This window comes from Eumetopias jubatus, unplaced genomic scaffold, assembly GCF_037043125.1.
Source record: "Eumetopias jubatus isolate StellerSeaLion01/CBP00866 unplaced genomic scaffold, mEumJub1_p1.0 scaffold_3, whole genome shotgun sequence".
Lineage (NCBI taxonomy): Eukaryota > Metazoa > Chordata > Mammalia > Carnivora > Otariidae > Eumetopias > Eumetopias jubatus.
Genome location: NW_028274809.1, coordinates 7,297,955 through 7,304,914, shown reverse-complemented (window position 1 = coordinate 7,304,914; position 6,960 = coordinate 7,297,955). Strand labels below are relative to the sequence as shown.

Here is a 6,960-nt window from a genome sequence, read left to right as displayed (position 1 = left end):
TCTTCCTGGTTCCGTTTTGGTAGTTTATACATCCCTGGGAATGCATCCATTTCTTCCAGATTGCCTAATTTGTTGGCATATAGTTGCTCATAATATGTTCTTCTAATTGTTTGTATTTCTTCGGGGTTGGCTGTGATCTGCCCTCTTTCATTCATGATTTTATTTATTTGGGTCCTTTTTCTTTTCTTTGGATAAGTCTGGCCAGGGGTTTATCAATCTTATGAATTCTTTCAAAGAACAAGCTCCTAGTTCCCTCAATCTGTTCTACTGTTCTTTTGGTTTCTATTTCATTGATTTCTCCTCTAATCTTTATTATTTCTCTTCTCCTGCTGGGTTTAGGCTTTATTTGCTGTTCTTTCTCCAGCTCCTTTAGATGTAGGGTTAGGTTGTGTATTTGAGACCTTTCTTGCTTCTTGAGAAAGGTTTGTAGTCCTACGTACTTCCCTTTTAGGACCGCCTTTGCTGCATCCTGAAGATTTTGAACAGTTGTGCTTTCCTTTTCATTTGTTTCCATGAATTTTTAAAATTCTTCTTTAATTGCTTTGTTGACCCATTCCTTCTTTAGTAGGATGCTCTTTAGCCTCCATGTATCTGAGGTCTTTCCAACCTTCCTCTTGTGATTGAGTTCCAGTTTCAGAGCACTGTGGCCCGAAAATATGCAGGGAGTGATCCCAATCTTCTGGTACCTGTTAAGACCTGATTTGTGGCCCAGGATGTGACCTATTCTGGAGAATTTTCCATGTGTACTAGAGAAGAATGTATATTCTGTTGCTTTGGGATGGAATATTCTGAATATATCTGTGAAGTCCATCTGGTCCAGTGTATCATTCAAAGCCCTCATTTCCTTGCTGATCTTCTGCTTCGATGACTTGTCCATTGCAGTGAGGGGGGTGTTAAAGTCCTCTACTAGTATTGTATTATTATTGATGTGTTTCTTTGATTTTGTTATTAACTGGCTTATATAATTGGCTGCTCCCATGTTAGGGACATAGATATTTACAATTGTTAGATCTTCTTGTTGGCTAGACCCTTTAAGTATGATATAGTGTCCTTCCTCATCTCTTATTAGTCTTTGGTTTAAAATCTAATTTGTCTGATATAAGGATTGCCACCCCAGCTTTCTTTTGATGTCCATTAGCATGATAAATGGTTTTCCACCCCCTCATTTTCAATCTGGTGGTGTGTTTGGGTCTAAAACGAGTCTCTTGCAGACAGCATATTGATGGGTCTTGCTTTTTATCCAATCTGATACCCTGTGTCTTTGCCTGGGGCATTTAGCCCATTTACATTCAGAGTAACTATTGAAAGATATGAATTTAGTGCCATTGTATTGCCCGTAAAGTGACTGTCACTGTGTATTGTCTCTGTTCCTTTCTGGTCTATGTTACTTTTGGACTCTCTCTTTGCTTAGAGGACCTCTTTCAATGTTTCTTGTAGGGCTGGTTTGGTGATCACAAATTCTTTTAGTTTCTGTTTGTCCTGGAAGCTTTTTTATCACTCCTATTTTGAATGACGTCCTAGCTGGATAAAGTATCGTTGGCTGCATATTTTTCTCATTTAGTACCCTGAATATATCATGCCAGTCCTTTCTGGCCTGCCGGGTCTCCATGGATGGGTCTGCTGCCAGTCTAATGTTTCCACCCTTGTGGCTTACAGACCTCTTATCCCCCGAGCTGCTTTCAGGATTGTCTCTTTGTCTCTGAGATTTGTAGGTTTCACTATTATACGTTGGGGTGTTGACTTATTTTTATTGATTTTGAGGAGGTTCTCTGTGCCTCCTGGATTTTAATGCCTGTTTCCTTCCCCAGGTTAGGGAAGTTCTCCAGTATAATTTGCTCCAATATACTTTCTGCCCCTCTATCTTTCCTCTTTTTCTGGGAACCCAATTATTCTAAAATTGTTCCACTTTATGGTATCACTTATTTCTCGAATTCTGCCCTTGTGATCCAGTAGTGTTTACCTCTCTTTTTCTCAGCTTCTTTATTCTCCATCATTGGTCTTCTATATCACTAATTCTCTCTTTTGCTTAATTTACCCTAATCATTAGAGCCTTCATTTTTTTATTGCACCTCATTAATAGTCCTTTTTTTCCCCAGCTTTGTTAGATTTAATTCTTTTATTTCTCCAGGAAGAGATTCTCTTGTGTCTTCTATGCCTTTTTCAAGCCCAGCTAGTATCTTTATAATCATTATTCTGAACTCTAGTTCTGACATCTTACTAATGGTCATATTGATTATGTCCCTGGCAGTCAGTACTGCCTCTTGTTTTCTTTTTTGAGGTGAGTTTTTCCATCTTGTCATTCTTTCCAGCAAAGAATAGATGAATGAAAGAACAAAATACTAAAATGGCAATAACGAACCCAGAGAAATATACACTTGCAGAAAGTGGTCACTTTTCTCTTTGTAGAGTTGTAGCTATTCTTTACTTAGATCTCCAGTTGAGTTTGCAGGTGTTCAGAATGATTTGATAGATATCTAGCTGAATTCCTGGGACCAGATGAAATTAAGGTCTCCTGCCCCTTGCCATCTTGGTCTCGAACCTCTTATTTTTCTTTTAACAACTGTGGAATCTGTAGTGATGCCACATTTCTCATTCCTGATATTGGTAATTTTTTCTTTTCTCTCTCTCTCTCTCTTTTTTTTCCTGGTCAGTTAAGTTAGAATTTTATCAGGTAAATTCATCTTCTCAAAGAACCAGCTTTTGGGTTCACTGATTATCTCTATTGTTCTTCTATTTTCTATTTTATTTATATCTATTCGGAAGTAAGCCTCCTGGGAAGGTAGATCATTTTGCCCCATTTTTATTTTTCAGACATTCATCTGAAAGTCCCTCAGTCACTGAAGTATATGGTGACTAAGCAAATGTCTAATAATAGTTCAGGCATCTCAGAAGGAGCCATGTTGGCTCCTAACAATGATTATGCCCCCCAGGTGAGCTCTAGAATCCGTTAATAAATGTTTCTCTTATTTGATGTACACCACTGAGCTCACCCATAAAGGTTTCTAGAAAACTTGCATAGTGTAATTCAATCCAATGCAACAAACATTCCTTGTGTGTTTTCTCTGAGTGAGGCATAGCATGGGTCCTGTCAGAGGAGGGTGCAAATATGGAGAAGATATATCCTCTGGCCTCAACGAGTGCTGGGTAGAGTGTGGGAGACAGATAAAGAGATACCTGAAGTAGGGTAACAGGCCGATTGGGGCGAGCCCACAGCAGAGAGGTCTAGACAGAGGAATGTGGAAGCAGAGAGGAAAGAGAGAGCAGAGTGCTTCTGGCAAGCATAGGGCAGGTGACCACCCACTGCACTGTGATGCATCTAGAGAAAGTGATTTTAAAATAGATGACATCACATTCCATCAATCACATCCCTAGAATGGTCCATGGAGGTGGGATTGTCAGTCTTGGCATTTTGGAGACCTCAGAGGATTTGAATATGGAACAAACAAGCGGCAATGCCAGATATTTCAGAGACTTTTGTGAACACAGTTCCACTGCCCATGAGGAAGGTAGTGGTAAGTGATTCAGGTCTTTCCTTGGAAACTGAGACGTCAATCTCTTTCTGACCAAATTGTCTTATGTAGTCTGAGGATAAAACCTAAATTTTCCTTGGAAAAAATTGCAAAATATCATGTTTATTGTTGTTTACTTTCATTTTTATCACTCTGAGTCCTCAAAAGCATTGCTTAATAATTCTTTTCCCAAATGACTGTTGCCTGTGAATCAGTGCGTGATCTCCATCCAAGGCAAAGATCAAAAGTTACTCTTATCTGGAAAACATACACACATGTGTCTCAGCAAATGGGACTCATTCATTATTGTTCTGGTGAGTGAATCATTGGCAGTGCTTTTTCTTAAATGAATGTGTGACTACACACCCTCTCCTGGGACTGTATTACACCAGCTCAGAATCCAAGCAGCTGGATCGCTCTGGGCTCCATTTTCCCCAATGGCTCCTGTGATTTTGACCAGCTTCCCTCCTCTCTGTGTGTGTCTCCTGCTGACTTATGGCTTTGCTGAGGCAGGCAAATTGCTGGTAGTACCCATGGATGGGAGCCACTGGTTTACCACGTGTTCGGTGGTGGAGGAACTCATCCACAGAGGGCATGAGGTGGTTTTAATCATGCCAGAGGTGAGTTGGCAACTGGGAAAATCTTCCAATTTTACAGTGAAGACTTATTCCACAGCTTACACTTTGGAGGAGTTCAATCGGCATTTCAAGATTTTCTCTGACTCTCAGTGGAAAACTCGGCAACAAAGTTTACTTTCTTTGATAATGAGTTCATCCAGCAACATTTTTCAAGACCTTTTTTTACATTGTAAGAATTTGTTTAACGACACAAAATTAATAGAAGACATAAAGGAGAGTTCTTTTGATGCCGTGTTTATGGATCCTTTTGATATGTGTGGCTTAACTGTAGCCAAGTATTTTTCACTCCCATCTGTGGTCTTCCCCAGGGGAGTATTTTGCCATTAGCTTGAAGAAGGCACACAGTGTCCCAGACCCGCATCCTATGTTCCTAGATTTTTCTTAGCATTCTCAGATACCATGACTTTCAGAGAGAGAGTATGGAATCATATCTTCTCCTTGGAGGAACATCTATTTTGTTATTTTTTTTTTTTAAAAATGCTATAGAAGTTGCATCCGAGATTCTCCAAAAGACTGTCACACCATATGATCTCTACAGCCAAACGTCGATTTGGTTGTTAAGAACTGACTTTATTTTGGAATATCCCGGACCTGTGATGCCCAACACGGTCTTCATCGGAGGCATCAACTGCCAGGAGAGAAAGCCATTGCCAAAGGTAAGTTACCTCTTCTTTTGCATAGTAAGAATAACCTCGCTTTGGACATTAAAAAAAAAAATTTCTTACTGAACTGTGGTTTGTCATTTACATTCGTCACATCTGGAAATTTTTTCCTGGTTGAATGAATTATTTTGTGCCAATTTATTGAATTGTGCATTAGCCAATTGTATAAAGTTGCCCTCTTTGATATGCATATGTACACAATTGATATAATTGTATATAATTTCTAGGCTGTCTTTTGTAATACTATCCTTGGGAAACTACTGAAAACACAGTAAGAAAAGAAACTTCCATTTTTGTTAATCTAATGCCAACCCTTATAGGAAAATGCTCTTAGGAGTTCTGTATGCTGCTTTTCCAATTTTTCTGAAATTATTTTATATATATATGTATATATCTAATGTAAATTCTCACGCCTGTTTTATTAAAAGAAAATCTAGTAAAAGATTGGACATATTGTTCTTTACCTTGCCTTTTTCACTTACTAACCAATCATTAACATCTTTATAGTCAACCCCTACAAATCTGTCACATTCTTTGTAATAGTTGCATAAAATTCTTTACTTTGGATGTACCATAGTTCATTTGACTAAGCAATACTGAGAGGTATTTAAGCTTTTCCCACTGTTTGCTTTATAAGGAAGACTGTACTAACCATTCTTAAATAATTTCTTTGCATTCCCACATTTCTATATTCTTGCTCTTATCTCTGTAGGCTGGATGTCCTTAGCAGTAGGGCACACATTGGTATGCACACATTGCGTTTTAATACCTTTGACAGATTGCTTTCAAAAGATTGAACAGTCTGACACTTTGGTCAACAGTAGTGAGTCCTCTAGTGTTTCCGTAACTTCTCCAGCTTCAGATGTTGTCAAACCTTTAAAACTCTTTTGGCAAAAGAATAATTCTGCATAGCAGCTTTAATTTTCGTAGATTGGCCTTTTGATTTCAACTTTCAGGAAGTACGTATTCAGATTCTTTAATCATTTTTCTCGGGCTATTTGTCTTTTTATAGGTAATGACTAAGTCTCTTGAGTATTAGGAATATTAATATTAACACTTTTTATGAACTGCAAATATTTTTTCCTTGGTTATTCTTCATCTTTTGTCATAGAAGATTTTCATTTTTGGATAGTCAAACTTTTTAACTTTTTTTCTAGTGGTTTCTGGATTTCAACTTGTTTAGGTCTTTCTAAGCCTGAGGTATATAAACGTTTTTCCCATACTATGTCTTAGTATTTTTAATTCCTCCAGGGTTAACAGTTATATTTTTTGCAGTGAAGACATTACATAGTGTAAGGATCTAACTTTATTATTTTTCTAAATGGGTAGTCATTGTCCCAACATCATTTAATAAAAAAATCCATTCTTTATCTGTTGAATCCAAATGCGTCTTTATCCTATTTTAAACTTCCATATTTATTTGCATCTACTTTTGAACTCTCAGTTTTGTTCCATCGATTGATGTATTTACTCATGTGCCAGTATCATATTTTGATTGTAGTAGCTTTGTAGTAAGTTTTAATATGTGGTGAGGCAAGTCCCATACATCAGTATTTTTCTAAATTTTCTTGGTGATTCTTGTTATTTACTCTCCTTCACAAAATTGAAAATTGTTTAGTCTCATTCCAAATGGAGAAATAAAGTATTAGGGTTCTGCTAAAAGACATAAAATTCTTTTATTAATTTGAGAAAGATCGACGTCTTTTTGCTTGGAAGACTTCCTACTTCTGGTTGTAGTATTTCTCTTTATTTATTCAGATCTTGCTTTATGTCTATCAATAAAGTTTTGCATTTTACTTTATGTCTTTCCCTTTTCTTATTAAAATTTTTTCCTAGGCATATTATTATTTTTGAAATTATTGTGATCATGCTGTTTTTCATTGCTATTTTGAACTGATTATTAGTCATTAAAGTGTAGTTTTGGTTTTGGCACATTTATCTTGTATCTAGCCATATTACTAATTTCTCTTTTAGTTGGTAAGACTCTTAGGTATATAATATCACCTGCAGGTAAAAATCCCTCCCCATATTCATACCTCTTATTTTGCTTTATTGGAGCACATAACCTCCAAAAGCATGACACCTCCGTGTCGAACAATTAGTTCAGAACAATTATTCAATAGTTCCTGAATAATGTCGAATACTTGGTCT

The 6,960-nt window shown here is 37.1% G+C and overlaps 1 pseudogene; it reads left to right on the top strand.

Moving 5' to 3' along the window:
- The first annotated feature begins 3,946 nt into the window (after positions 1-3,946).
- On the top strand, positions 3,947-4,927 carry LOC148164656 (UDP-glucuronosyltransferase 1A10-like; annotated as a pseudogene).
- The last annotated feature ends 2,033 nt before the right edge of the window (positions 4,928-6,960 follow it).